The 15680-nt window shown below is 41.0% G+C and overlaps 1 protein-coding gene across 3 annotated transcripts in view; it reads right to left on the bottom strand.

Moving 5' to 3' along the window:
• Nucleotides 1-15680, bottom strand: part of RTN3 (reticulon 3) — a 69813-nt gene that overhangs the window by 48193 nt on the left and 5940 nt on the right. The window lies entirely within an intron of this gene.

Raw genomic sequence — 15680 nt, 5'->3', positions numbered from 1 at the left:
AATCTGACAGATTTGGAGTGTCTTTGCAAGGAAAAGTCAAGATGTGCCATGCTGATAGACTCATACCCAAAAAGACTGAGTGCTGGAATAAATCAAAAGGTGCTTCAACAAAGTATTAGCTTAAGGGTGTGCACACTTATGCAACCATATTATTTTAGTTTATTTTTACTTCCCTCCACCTAAAAGATTTTAGTTTGATGTGCAACAGAGTTGAATTTATAGGTCACATTAAAAGGTGGAAAAAGTTCTGAAATGATTTAATGATTTACCTTTGTCTCTTTTTTTACATCAGAGAAACCTGGTATTTTAACAGGGGTGTGTAGACTTTTTATATCCACTGCATATGTGGGAAGGGACTTTTCTGGCAGTCTAATACGCATTGGAATCAAAGCCTTCAGTGTATCAACACCCCCCCACCCCCCCAAAAAAAAAAAAAAAAAAAAAACTACACTGCAGCTTAACAATAACATATTTGGTGACGTTTTTTTTTTCTTTTCATGTTCACCAGGTAATCCTATGAATACCTTGCTTCCTGTCCCTTGGTGGATATGCTCACTCCACTATCTACAGAAGGAGTCATGGTTGTCAATAGGCTGTTCTCTTGATTTTACTAACCCCCTCCTTATCTCCTTTACATAGGAGGGACATTCTTTTGTAATTTACAGATAGGATTGTTCTATTGCAGGAACACAGACTGTTCTATTTCTCAGTTCAGTACACAGTAGGGTAGGTGGGCATTGCAAGTCTGAGAAGATAAAGTTATTTTGCCATTCTTGCAGTAAATGTACTTAGCCTGGAAAAAAAACAAATGCAACCACCACATCTTAGAACTCGTGAGCTGCAATATACTTTTTTTTTTTTTTTTTTTTTAGACTGCATATATATCTTTTCACTCACATACAGGAAAAGGCAAGAAAAAAGAAAAAAAAAAATCTAACAATATTTACCTACCAGAAAAGAACCAATGCTTTGGCATACACAAGAAAAGATTTTAAGAATTCTATTTTTTGGTTACCAATTCACAAAACGAATATTGGGGAACTGGAGAGTGCGCAGAGAAGAGAAGGGCAACCAAACTGATAAGAGGTATGGAGGATCTCAGCTATGAGCAAGGATTATTGAATTTATTCTCACTCGAGAAGAGGACATTAACGGGGGATATGAACAACATTATAAATACATCAGTGGTTCATATAGTGAACTTGGTGTAGAGTTATTCACCCTGAGGTCATCACAGAGGACAAGGGGGCACTCTTTACGTCTGGAGAAAAAGATTTAATCTCCAAATACGGAAAGGCTTCTTCACAGTAAGAGCTGTGAAAATGTGGAATAGACTCCCTCAAGAGTCGTTTCCGGCCAGCTCAGTGGACGGCTTTAAAAAAGGCCTGGATTCTTTCCTAGATACACGGAATATAACTGGATACTAACATTTAGAGGTAAAGTTGATCCAGGGAATATCAGATTGCCTCTTGGGGGATCAGGAATGATTTTTTTTCCCCTGCAGGAGCAAATTAGATAATACGCTGCTGGGTTTTTTTTGCCTTCCTCTGGATAAACTGTGGGTGTAGGATTATAACTTTTTTTTATGGTTGAACTAGGTGGACTTTTCTCTTTTTTCAGCCAGACTAAATAAGTATATAACTATTGTAGAGAGTGTAAACAAAAAAGGTGCTAGACACACTAGCACCTTCCCGACAAACTTGTTGGCTCAGTATGGTGCTTTCATCCTGACTCCTCTGAATGTACACACAGTACAGTCACAGTGAGATTATGTCTCATTACTCTCCAGCTGCTACTAAGCCCACACAATAGAATACTTTGTACTACATTCATAGCCGAGCCAGAAAATAAAAATGCACAAAAGCAGCAATTCAAAAAAATCTAAAATATATTATTATAATAATACAGGATTTATATAACACCAACAGTTTGTGCAGCGCTTTACAACATGAGGGCAGACAAAAATGTAACTTTAAAAACCTAAACAGTATTTTAGTGAACTTTATAAACAAAGATACACCCATACAGAATGGTAAATAAGTCTTAGCCACATTTAAAAGTTTGGTATTCTATAATGTATGGTAGATAAGGCTCAGCATTAGCTCTTGGCAACTCTCCTGTTACCAATATACCAGTACTGCCAAAATTAAATTAAGAGATTGTCAAAACAATTAAATTGTGTGTATATGCAGTATCGCCCAGAAGGGAGTACACCCCTCACATTTTTGTAAATATTTTGTTATCTTTTCAAGTGACAACACTGAAGAAATGACACTTTACTACAATGTAAAAGTAGTGAGTGTACAGCTTGTATAACAGTGTAAATTTGCTGTCCCCTCAAAATAACACACAGCCATTAATGTTTAAACCACTTGCAACAAAAAGTGAGTACACCCCTAAGGACGCAATTAGCCATTTTCCCTCCCCGATGCCATGTGACTCTTTGGTGTTACAAGGTCTCAGGTGTGAATGGGGAACAGGTGTGTTAAATTTGGTGTTCTCACTCTCTCATACTGGTCACCGGAAGTTCAACATGGCACCTCATGACAAAGAACTCTGAGGATCTGAAAAAAATAATTGTTGCTCTACATAAAGATTGCCATCAAAGTGGTCTGCATGGCTGTAGTCCCAGAAGGAAGCCTCTTCTAAAGATGATTCTCAAGAAAACCCACAGTTTGCTGAAGACAAGCAGACTAAGGACATGATTACTGGAACCATGTCCTGTGGTCTGATGAGACCAAGATAAACTGATTTGGTTCGGATGGTGTCAAGCGTGTGTGGCGGCAAAGAGGTGAGGAGTACAAAGACAAGTGTGTCTTGCCTACAGTCAAGCATGGTGGTGGGAGTGTCATGGTCTGGGGCTGCATGAGTGCTGCTGGCACTGGGGAGCTACAATTCATTGAGGGAACCATGAATGCCAACATGTACTATGACATACTGAAGCAAAGCATGATCCCCTGCCTTCGGAGACTGGGCCCCAGGGCAGTATTCCAACATGATAACGACCCCAAACACACCTCCAAGATGACCACTGCCTTGCTAAAGAGGCTGAGGGTAAAGGTGATGGACTGGCCAAGCATGTCTTTAGACCTAAACCCTATTGAGCATCTGTGGGGCTTCCTCAAAACAAAAGGAGCGCAAGGTCTCTAACATCCACCAGCTCCGTGATGTCGTCATGGAGGAGTGGAAGAGGACTCCCAGTGGCAAACTGTGAAGCTTTGATGAACTCCATGCCCAAGAGGGTTAAGGCAGTGCTGGAAAATAATGGGGGCCACACAAAATATTGACACTTTGGGCCTAATTTGGACATTCTCACTTACGGGTGTACTCACTTTTGTTGCCAGCGGTTTAGACATTAATGGCTGTGTGTTGAGCTATTTTGAGGGGACAGCAAATTTACACAGTTATACAAGCTGTACACTCACTACTTTACATTGTAGCAAAGTGTCATTTCTTCAGTGTTGTCACATGAAAAGATAAAATCAAATATTTACAAACATCTCACATCTGTGAGATACTGTATATTTTATACACACACACAGTATATAAAACTAAACGTGTAATCAATGGGAAATATTTGGAGGCCAACAAGAAATTAAAGGAAGCAGGACTCACTAGACAAGCTTAACACAATCTGGAGTACTGAAGCTTTGGATATCAGACTAATTCACCATTTAGGAATAGCGTCAGGGGCTTACAAACTGTTGAAAGTACATGCTAGCACCTCGAAGTGGACTCAAAAGTTAAAATCTCTACACAGTGTGCCCTTGAATTCAAGTGATTGCCTGCAAACTGGGGTTCTGCTTCTCTACAATTGTATTTAAATATCTTTTTCACAACACATAAAATATAGACATTTATCTGCTATCAGATAATTAAAATTTCACACTTCCTTAAGCAGGGTATACACAGTTTTTTTTTCGTTCAGAGGGTTGAAAGAAAAGAAAACTGACAGAGCTCCACATCAACACTTGCATGGATGTGCAATGCAGATATCTTTCCTACTGTGTCTTTGTATTCTGACAGCCATCTAACCATCTTCTATTGAACAGTCAGCAGTATACACGAACAAAAAGTCGTTCCTGCTGAACCAGTAATTTTGCAGTCCATGTATATCCTTGCTTTAGAGATGAAATGTTTACTTTAATACCTTATAAATACCCACTGAAATGCCTAACCTCATGTGATACACAGATTAAATACATTTTCTTACACAAGGTGTACTTGCTTTTCTACAGCTCTCTCCCCTCTACAGCCTTCAAAAAACGCACAGATCAAAGGCTATTTCTCAGCTCCAAAAAGCAGGGAGCAGCGATCTGCCCTCACACACTTGCAAGCACATAGAGGAAAGCTGAGAATAATCTGGAGACCTGAGTGGAGGGCCATCTTCAGGGATTGCTTGGTGTCCAGTTATACTGTCAGAAGTGACTCATGTAGATAGAGGGAGGAGAGGTCGGATAGGATCCACACTAGGTGCTTTGAAAGGAGGCAAGTCCAAATCAGAGGAACATACTTTGTTCACTTTTCATTTCAGAGGTTTACAACCACTTTAAGGTGTAAAAGTGAACATTTACTATATTAGACTTTTATTAGCCAAGTGGCACCAGGCTTGCCTTTTGAAGTGTTACTAAACCCACAACAGTAAAATCAGTCTGTCTATGCAGTAAAGCATGCTTGTTATACTCACTGTGGGACCTAAGGAATTAATCTTCCGCACTTTTTAAAAAGGATGTTTGATTGTGTCTTCTCTGATCCTCCCTTTTTATTGTCCCCAATCCATCTGCTGATAGTACAGAGCCTTGGGGGCAAGCTGCATATGCTCAGTTTGGTGTGAATTGAAGGAGAGTGCATGTGATCAGCACAGGCCCAATCAGTGCTGTCCAGACAGAGGGTCAAGGGTTATTCAGCCTCATCGGACAGTCGGAGGAGAATGAAAACTCCTCCTACAAGATTAACCAGTGCTCAGCTGGACACTGATAGAAGTCACAAGACTGCTCTAACTGCTGATGAGAAAAGGTATTTAGCAGGTTATATTTACGAAGATAATTGCATTTCCATTTTTTGTGCACAGTGAGAGACCAGATATAGTGAATGCAGGGTCCTGGGTTTAGTAACACTTTAAAAGTTAACTTTTTATTTTACTCCTGTATGTCAGACAACGGTCCTTTGCAGCCTGCACTGTATGCTCTGAAAAGTGTACTCTCATACGTTAAAATCCAATTTTTTTTTTAAATATGCATTTTGCAAACAACTTATAAGTTGCTCCTTTCCCATAGCATACTATGATGAACCATAGTTCAGTTGCCTGGCTTTTTTTGCTTTAGCACCATACAACTCTGAAATGCTTTTACTCTTGCAACTAATCCCTAGCAAAATTCAAGCAAGAACTTAATTCACTTTAACAAAAGCAGAATATATTGCATACAAAAATTTACATTACTGTAGATAAACTGTGAAACATGAATCTGGCATTTAAAAGGCTTATCTCACCTTTTCAGATAAAATAAAAAGGTGAACACCCTACACCTTCCCCACCCCTTGGTCCAAGCATTATGTCCTAGCATTCCTTTAAAAAAAAAAAAAAAAAAAAAAACACCCTTTCTCCAAACCAAATCACACGTCTGCACGCACCTTTTTAAAAATGCAGCCGCAGGGAAACCACAAGGTCTTTTTGGCCATGCGAGTTCCCTGTGGTTCCCACACCTGCAAACGCGCTGTGGGCTAAGATGCATGGGGGTGCCATTCAAGATGGATGGCAGCCCCACGTGTCTCGTATGAGCAGTGCACTTTGGCTATGGGTGGATGCGGGTGCAGGAGCAGGTGTGAGTCTTGCACCTACAAACAGCCTGCAGGCAAGATGTGAACCTAGCCTTAACCCTTCAAATTTGTTGTCAAGCACCCCCACCCATTCCCCTACCCCTTTTTTTTTTTCAAACTACTTGTGGAAAAAAAACAAAAACAAAAAAAAACTATCATCCCAGAGTCAACCCAATTTGGGATTTTGTTTTACTTTCACTTTCAAATAGGTAAACAGGATAAACAGAGAAAGTTAATCAATCTAATGGGGGGGGGGGGGCACAGGCAGCAATAAAAACTGATAAGTGTTCTTATTCCTTGTCACTATCCAAAACTAAAAGCTTTGCCTTTAGTAATACTTTAACAGAACAACAAAACAATGAACATGAGGATGAAAAACACAGTGATAGATCACAATTTATTTTAAAAGTAAACATTACAATAAATAAATTATGTGGTCATTAAAAATATCCTATACATTTATTTTAACACAACCATGCACAAACTGCACATCTCTACTCTTCACACCATTGTTGATCCGCCCAGTCACTGAGAGTGAAGCAAGGAAGGCATACATTGGCTTTAAGTCATGACTTGGAGATTATAGGGAATTGATGATTCTTTACATGTCCCCATATGAAAGAGAAGGGTACCCGAGAGGGCAGTTACCAAGCACCAGTAAGGAAAGAGCATGAATAACATTCTCCCATACTCAGAGGTACTCCGTATTAATCATTGCTCTAGGAGGCCAAAACAAGCAGCGAGGGAACATACGGGAATGTAAGAATTACATCAGCAGTTAAAGGAAGCCCGGTTTGTCCTGCATGAGCCCTCTGAAGAACACTGGTGTCATGAGCTGACGAAAGTTATCTGATCTCTCAGTCGGTAGCCTTCAACTCTCAAAGGCTACCGAAACCCCCCCCCCCCCAAATGCCACATAGCATTAAAAGGGAAATCATAATGGTTTTAAACCAATTTTAAATTAAATTTGGTTTTCTTAGGGAAGGCTATATTTGGACTTTTAAAATACCTCTTTACTCTGCCATTTGATGCTAACCAACTACCCAACCACTACAAAATATACACTCTTTTGTTTATAAGATTTAAGGGTTCATGTACACAAGGCGTTTGGAAAACTCTTCTGAAAGATGGAAACTGACTGCTGGAAAACGTAGGTTAAAAAAAGAGTTAGTTTAGCCGCGTTTGCATACCGCATTTATGCGTGTTTGCGTTTAGAAGCGTTTTTTAAAAGATAACCTCAGGAGACATTTCCAAATGCCCAGAAAACCAGTAAAAAATTAACTATTTCAGTCTTTTTGAGAGAAATTGAGAGAGCTGAAGCAGGGAGAGCAGTATGTGTTGAGATGACCTGTCTTTTCTGGTTGTATTCACTATGGATCCCATCATGAGCATAATGCGGCACGTTCTACCATTTTTTTCCTTCACGTGAAACCTGGAACTGACTGCAACTGTGTACCGGGTCCATTTGAGTACCTGTAAAACGCTTTACATGCATTTCTGATGATGAAAAAAGGCTCTGGACAGCATCTGGACATGGAACAGTTTAAAAACGCTTCTAAACGCTAACGCATTTACAAGAGTTTGAAACACAGGTAAGATCTACTCCTGAACGCAAGTTTGGTGTGTTCATGAAAACGACTGCAAATGACTATGTGTACATGGACACAAGAAAACACTAGGGTGAGTTCAGGGGCTGCTGGGGAAAAAAAAAAAAAAAAAAAAAAAAGCTCCTGAACGTCAGTTTATCAGCTGCAGTGTACATGAGCCCTAATACTTGACAAGTTATTACAAGAGTAGAGAGGGTTAGCTAAACATATAGAATGTAGTTGCAGCTCATTTTTCAATTGAAACTTCTGATTAATCCCTCTGATAAGGGATGACTCACTTATGTGAGCATTTATTGTTTGCTCAGAAAACACAAATGTAGTCTAGAACACCTGACATCTCTGTTGTGACTAGCCAATTAATCGGAGGAGAGAACACGCTTACTTTTTTTTACACTTAAAAAAAAAAACAAAAAAAAAAAAACAGTACGGCTAAAGCTTTGGATCACAGGAATGCAGTTCATTCTACACTCCTGTGACCTGTTTTCAGTCAACAGAGGGCTTAAGCCCACTGTCAGCTAATGTCACTCATTTAGTCCAAGCTCTGGATTGATCCTGCCTTTACAATATCGGGATCCACTCAGATTGCCTGGACTAGCGGAAGGGAAGGAGACTGAGGCAGCCACTCTCCACCCCAACCCCCCATAGCCCAGTGCTCCACTGACCGCAGGAGGGGCAGAGTAGAGCCAGTGATTGACAGTCACCGGCTCTCTGCAGGCTGAAGACTGTTTGATCGTTCAGTTCTTGGTCTTGGTCAGCAGGGACAGCTGTAGATGGGATAGGTGCTGCAGCTGTATGATTGGGAAATTAAGAACAAAAAAAAAAATTCTTCTAAATTCTGAACAAAGTAGCTGATCATTTCGCTCCAGCTGACATGGGCCGCCAGCATTTCCACTACATGTCACAGGACATGCAGGAGCACCTAAGTCTGGGTGCCATTTCAAAATGGTGCTGGGATAAATGGCTGTTATGCCTGTGCAATGTTAAAACAGCACCTGAGCCTCAAGTTAACAGAATTAGAACAGCATTACACAAAATTGGGCCTCTGTATTTCTGATAAAGCTTAATAGATTTTTTATTGTCCACATTGCCAGTGAGATCTGCCAGTCTGCAGTCTCTCAGCAAGAACAGGTGGCACCATACAGTATCTTCAGGAATCTATTCTAGCTGTGCAATAAAGGGTAAACCTACTTCCTGGACAAGTTCTACACAGATCGTGTATATTTATCTTCTCAACCCCCATTGTCTCAGTATCACATCATTTATCAGCTTAGGCTGCTCAAAATCCTTAGAGGGAGGTTGGACAAGCATTTTCAGAGTCTATATAACTGCTAAAGGCTAAAAGATAAAGCTGGAGTTCAGCTTTAAACTGGGCCATCCGTACAGCAACAAGCGGGATAGTATGGCACTATGGATTCTATGTAAATCGTTCAAGAAATATCTCTGAAATGGTCCCTATAAATCAGAACAATAGAAAAGCTTGCAGTTGTGGGTCTGCTCTGCTACATGAAGAAGATTACCACCCTGCATTATGCACCATTTGACTTCCATTAAAATCATTTACTTGAGGGAGAATATATCTATAATGAAGAACATATTTTACTTTTTATTATTGCCCCAGTTGCCCTGGAAATACAATTAAAGTGGAATACCAGTATATACTCAACTAGCCTTGAAACTGTCCCCTCCCCCCTTCTAACACCTATGCTAACATGTGTAAGAAAGGATGTATATACCTAATACACATCATTCTAGCTTTTATATATCCTATACTTTAACTAAAAAAATATATAAAATATGCATGATTTGCTCAAAAAAAGTGGAAGACAGTGAGGTATACAATACAATGTGTTCCACCAATCTTTTTTTATAGATTATATATGCAAAAAACGCGTCAACACTTTAAGACTATGGAGTTTAAATCACAACACATATGGTAAAACATCCCATTCTCAAGTTCCCCAACTAAGACTCAACTCTAGATCTAAGATAACTGGTCATTCTGTGTGTGATATATGAGACTTTCCCATTTTACATGTCTAATGCTTAGGCAGCAGCATATTTGCAGAGGATCAGAAGGTACAGATCCTGAACCTCTCACTGAGGGAATCTCAGCCCAAGATACTCTATGACCAGGGAGACAGTGATCAAAACTACTCAACTGCCTTCCTTTAGACACCCTAACAATTAGGCTTCTATTGAGTTTTACTTTGAATTAGCAGCAAAGGCTATAATTTTTTTTTAGGAGGTGTTTATGGGGAGAATCAGGCAAATCCCTTTTTAAAGCAGAACTATACTCACATTGGATTCAGTGATGTGGTGTCCTACAGATCCCCGCCAGCCACTGACATTATCAGGGTCTCGCATGCCAACCGCTTTCATTGGCCATGAGCAGCACAAGGGCAGACAGGCAGGCAACTAACTTCAATGCAGAAGAGACAAAACATATCTCCTCTTCATTAAAGGATAAGTTCACCTTTGGGAACACGTTACATGTTCCCAATGCTGCACCTGCTGCCCGATCCCCCCCCGACAGCAGTTTCCCATACAAGCTGTCACTTTTTAAATATAGCATGGCCGTGCGGGACTCCGCCCACACAGCCGCATCATTCAGTCCTGACTGCCTTAGCGGCTTGTAGTTCTCAATGTTGTTCCATAGCACCGTGGTAATTCGTTGATTCTTCCTGTCAGTATATCTGCTTGCTCGTACATCCCATAAGGACAAGCAGATATATTGACAGGTGTACAGGAGACCTGGCTGGCACCAGCGATCTGCTGATCGCTGGTGCAATGCTTTACAAGCTCCTGCAACAAAAAATAATAAATGCACATTTTTTTCCCTGCAAAAAAAAAAAAAAAAAAAATAAAAAATGTGCATTTATAATTTTTGGTCAAATGTGAATTTATCCTTAAAATCCTGCCTGTTTGCCCACTTTTTTGTTGCTAAAGTTCCACTTTAAGCTAAACATTTTAAAGGATAAGTTCACCTTTGGGAAGATGTTACATGTTCCACCCTAAAAATGGGTGGAACACGTAACCTGTTCCCACTGTTGCAGCCTCTCCCTGATCCGCCACTTCTAGTGACAGCGAGCCGGGATCTTCTCCTCAAACTTACTGTCACAACTTAAAAAAAAAAAAAAAAATTTTTTTTAAATCTTAATAAATTTAATTACATTTTTATAATATAATAAATGCACATTTTTTTTTGACCTGCAAAAAGATGTGCATTTATTATTTTATAAAGGTGAACTTAACCTTTAAACCTATTCACACTTCTGACAAAAAAAATTAAAAAAGAAAAGGGCTTCACTAGCGGACCTTGCTACGATCGGCATACTATTATCTATATAACAATTATTTGTATTTCTTACAGGTACTTATCCAGTGCAGCCAATTTAGGCAGCGGTTTACACACTTACACACACACTTTGAACATTCAGATCAGTCCTTGGAGTGTACAATCTAAGGTCCCTAACTCACATTCATACATATACCAGGGCCAATTTAAACAGGAGCCAATTACCGTATTTTTCGCTACATAAGACGCACTTTTTTCCCCCCAAAAAAGGGGGGGAAATGTCAGTGCGTCTTACGGAGCAAATATGGAGCGGCCGGTCAGGTATTTCCACCGCGGCCGTGTCAGAATACCGGGCCGGCCGCTCAGCTCTGCAGCGGGACATTATGGAGATGACTGCTGACCTTTGGGGAGGTGGGGAGCGGGTACCTGAATTTGACAGGTACCCGCTCTTACTTTTTTGTTCTTTGATCTTACCTGTTCCTCTATCCAGCGGCGCGCTGTCTTCCGGCTTCTGTAGTGTGGGCACTGGGCATGACAGCCAGGTGCCAAGTGCGCATGCGCAAGAAGCGGTGCTTTTTGTGAATGGTAAGGCGGTACCTGGGACACATGACAGATCCCACAAGTTGCCGGACCAATCACAAAGCGCAAGTGCTTCTCGCTCATGCGCACTGGGAACCCGGCTGTCATGCCGAGCGCCATTACAGAAGCCAGGAAGACAGCGCACGGCTGGATCGAGGAACAGGTAAGATCAAACAAAAACTCTGCGGAAGTAAGAGCGGGTACCTGTCAAATTCAGGTACCCGCTCCCCACCTCCCCAAAGGTCAGCAGTCATCTGTGCTGTCCGCAGTCTCTGGTCATCCCTCTGCTCTCCGCAGTCTCTGGTCATCCCTCTGCTCTCCGCAGTCTCTGGTCATCCCTCTGCTCTCCGCAGTCTCTGGTCATCCCTCTGCTCTCCGCAGTCTCTGGTCATCCCTCTGCTCTCCGCAGTCTCTGGTCATCCCTCTGCTCTCCGCAGTCTCTGGTCATCCCTCTGCTCTCCGCAGTCTCTGGTCATCCCTCTGCTCTCCGCAGTCTCTGGTCATCCCTCTGCTCTCCGCAGTCTCTGGTCATCCCTCTGCTCTCCGCAGTCTCTGGTCATCCCTCTGCTCTCCGCAGTCTCTGGTCATCCCTCTGCTCTCCGCAGTCTCTGGTCATCCCTCTGCTCTCCGCAGTCTCTGGTCATCCCTCTGCTCTCCGCAGTCTCTGGTCATCTCCTGTACTGTCTGCAGTCCATTAGTTCAGAAATTTTTTTTTCCCGTTTTCTGCCTCTAAAACCTAGGTGCGTCTTATAGTCAGGTGCGTCTTATGGGGCAAAAAATACGGTACCCTACCAGCAGGGTCTTTGGAGTGTAGGAGGAAACTAGGCGGAAACTACCCAGAGAAAACCCACGCAGGCAGAACATGCAAGCTCCAGGCAGTTAGTGCCGTGGTTGGAATTTGAGCCAACAACCCTAGTGCTGCTAGGCGGAAGTGCTAACCACTTAGCCACTGTGCTGCCCAATAGTATCATATTATGATCTTTTAAAAATGATTTGAAAAATGTTGAATAAGTATGCACCTAAAACACAGTTGCCACAGTTCAAAAATATAGTACACACTTGTTTCTTGAAGCACTGGATCTGGTTTCTGTTTTATTTAGGGGAGGGGTGTATTTTGATTTTTAAATCAATCTTAAAGCAAAGATAGCACCTACTTTAAACTTGTTACATATTCTTATTCACATAGCATAATTTTAACTGCTTTTTTGCAGATGCGCTGTTCTGGACATCCTAGCACTGTAAAATTCCACTAATTCTCTTTGTTTATAAGGGGGCTGGACAGCAGTATTTACCATAATTAACTAACTTTGTTTGTACAATGCAGGCAGATCTTTATTAGCTACAAACTAGCTTTGAACACTGTCCTAACAAAGGTTAAAGTTTTAGAAGCTTGGCTTCTTGCATTGTATGTCAATAAGAAGAGACTCAGTCTGTCCATAGAACAGACACACTCTGACACTGTTCAAAAATTCTTGAAGTCAGCTAGAAGGCCTTTTCCTGAGAAACTCTAAAAAGGTAAGATTTTTTTAAGCATATTAATTCCCAAAGGCAAGTGTGATATAGAAGCACTGACTGGCCAGTGAGGCAGAGAAAGGCAATTAATTCCTCTGCTTTAGGACCTGCCCTAAAAGAGCTGGAAATAGTGGTATTATGGCCGGACAACTGATCTGAGAAGTAAACCACCTCAAAAGACAGTTTGGTAGTCAAAGGGTTAATTCGCTTTTACAGAAAACCTGTAAAAGGTGACCTAACACAAAACCCCTACCGCCTTACAGCCAGCAATCCTCAGACGTCAGGGCTCCCGAAGCCTCTCCACCATTTTAGAGTTTTGAAATCCCCATTGCTCTCTCTCTCTCTTCCAAGTCCTGCGGAATCAGGGTGGACCAAATAGATCCTGATTGGACAGTGCCATCCATGTAATATCCAGTTAGATTACACTTGGTCCATCCTAGCAGCAAAGTGCAAAGAAGAGAGAAATCCCTGGACTAGTGAGGAGGCTGCGGTGTTCTGACAGCTGAAGACAGGTGGGAAGGGGGTCTGGTGTTAGATCACCTTTACTGTTTTTCTGTATAGGAGAACACTTCAACAGCACTTATGTTTTTTTTTTGTTAGATATTGTAGCCATCATGGACACACCTAAAATTAGTTGATGATTAGGTTTGCTTTAAGCTATAATGATAAAATATTACAATAACCCCAAACACATAAGCATGATGTGATAAAGTGGAAAGGTATTCGCATACTGAGCAAGAATACATTTAGTAATGCATGTAATAAAAACCCTAATCCATCATTAATTTCCTTACAGTTATATCAAACCGAATGGTGGACAAGGTGCATCACATCTTATTGTTGGTTCTTTTCTTTCCGGTCTTTATCTCCTGGTTCTACTCTCTTACATCGGCTGACTGCTTTTTGTGATTTATCTATATTGTCTGAGTGCTGTTGATAACTGCAAGATGGAGACAGCTGGAATGCTCTTCATGGTATCAGAATGAACAAGGTATAGAATAAATTGTGGGCAGCCATTGCATATCTTTATTAACAGAGCTGAATAAAACTTAAGTGGAGGATACTGAAGAACATTAAATTAAATTATGTGCTGTGGATCATTTTAAAGTGGAACTCCAGGCAAATATAAAAAAAAAAAAAAAAAGAGTTTGACCATCTATTAAACACTTGTGTACACAAATAATGGTAATTACTAGGGATGCACCGAAATTTCGGCAGACAAAACATGACGTCCAGAAATAGCCATATTGACATTTTGCTGATAGGAAACTTTTAGTCGATACATGTGCTGATAGGGGGGCTGTGTGTACTGCATATGGGAAGGGGGTGGGGGGGAGGGGTGGACAGACAAAGGCAGGAGAGGAGCAGTGTATACAGTGAGCTACCGCTAAATGTCACTGCCGGTTTTTAAATGTAATTACCGGCTTTTTTTCCCTTCACTATAGCTCCAAGAATGAGCCATCATTCTTCCCGCCGCTAAAGGAAACGAAGGGGCAGAGTCACTGGGTAACGTCACTGTAACGTCCTTTAGCGGTGGGGAGAATGACAGCTCATTCTTTAAGCTATAGCAAAGAAAAAAAAAATAAGCCAGTAATTACATTTAAAAACCGGCAGTGACATATAGCGGCAGCAAGCGAGGGAGCCTGAGTGTATACACTGGTCCCTCACTGTATACACTGCTCCCCACCTGCCCCCTCCTTGCACACACTGCCCCCCCCACCCCCTCCCCCTACAAGGAGGACCTGTCGCTCATATGCCATCACATAGGGGACTATTGGTCCCCTACACGATAGCAATAAAAACATAAGTAAAAAAAAAAAAAAAATAGAAATACACATTAAAGTAAAAAAAAAAAATTTGAGCCTCCCTACATACGCAGACTTTTCAGTTTTCAGCCATGTGCGCTTTAAATTTTCGGTATTGGTTTTAGTACAAGAATTTTCATTTCAGTGCACTAGTAATTATCTTAAAATGGTTTTATAATAGCATCCTAAAAGCCTTTGCATAGCAAGGTTTAATCATAAAGGAAGTCAATTAGGACTACTCTTTATGTAACAATGGGAGACTGTTTACAGGAGAGAGGACCAAAAGTATGTGGATGATCGCTCATTATCCAGTTAACAGGTTGGAGCAGGTGACCAAGAAAGGCAAGCTTATATTAAAACTTTATGGTAGGCGTACTGTACATAATGAGAACCCTACACAATGAGAACACTATAAAAGAAATAGGAAATGCTATATAAAACCGAAATAAGCAATACACCAGCGCCCCCCACCCCCCTCTGCCCCCTAAAAGGAACATTTTTCCTTTAACAATCCAGAACACGCTTTAAATATGTTTTTCAAACAGACCTAAACCCATCAAATTAAAGTTGAACAAAACCCATCAATTTAACGGTTTAATAAAACAGTCATGCTGTGAATGCCAACTGTCACATTTGCTTGTGCTCTCAACCACACTGTCAAACCATCAAATGGCTGATGTCATAACTGATCACATGTGCAGCACCATGGCAGTTGCAGATCAAAGAGCACAAGATGGCAGTTTTTTTGGATGAAAAGAATAGGAGGGTTTAGTTCCACTTTAACTTTAAAAAACTTAAAAAAAAAAAAAAGAATCAGTTAAGTTCCCGGCAAGCTGGGGATGTAACTGTCACATTTGCTTGTGTTTACAACCAAACTGTCAAATGGCTGGTGTCATAACTGATCACATGTGCAGCACCATGGCAATTACAGATCAGAGGTTAGGATGGCAGCTTCCTTGGCTGAAGAGGACAACAGGGTTTAGTTCCGTTTTAAAACCATGAAACCCAAAATCATTCATATTGAAACATTACATGTCACTGTGGGAGTGTACCATTTTGTGTTGT

The sequence above is a fragment of the Staurois parvus genome, unplaced genomic scaffold, assembly GCF_062004578.1.
Source record: "Staurois parvus isolate SC_StPar_1 unplaced genomic scaffold, SC_StPar_1.0 ptg000694l, whole genome shotgun sequence".
Taxonomy (NCBI): domain Eukaryota; kingdom Metazoa; phylum Chordata; class Amphibia; order Anura; family Ranidae; genus Staurois; species Staurois parvus.
Note: the sequence above shows the minus strand (reverse complement) of the source record. Positions and strands in the feature narration are given on the sequence as shown.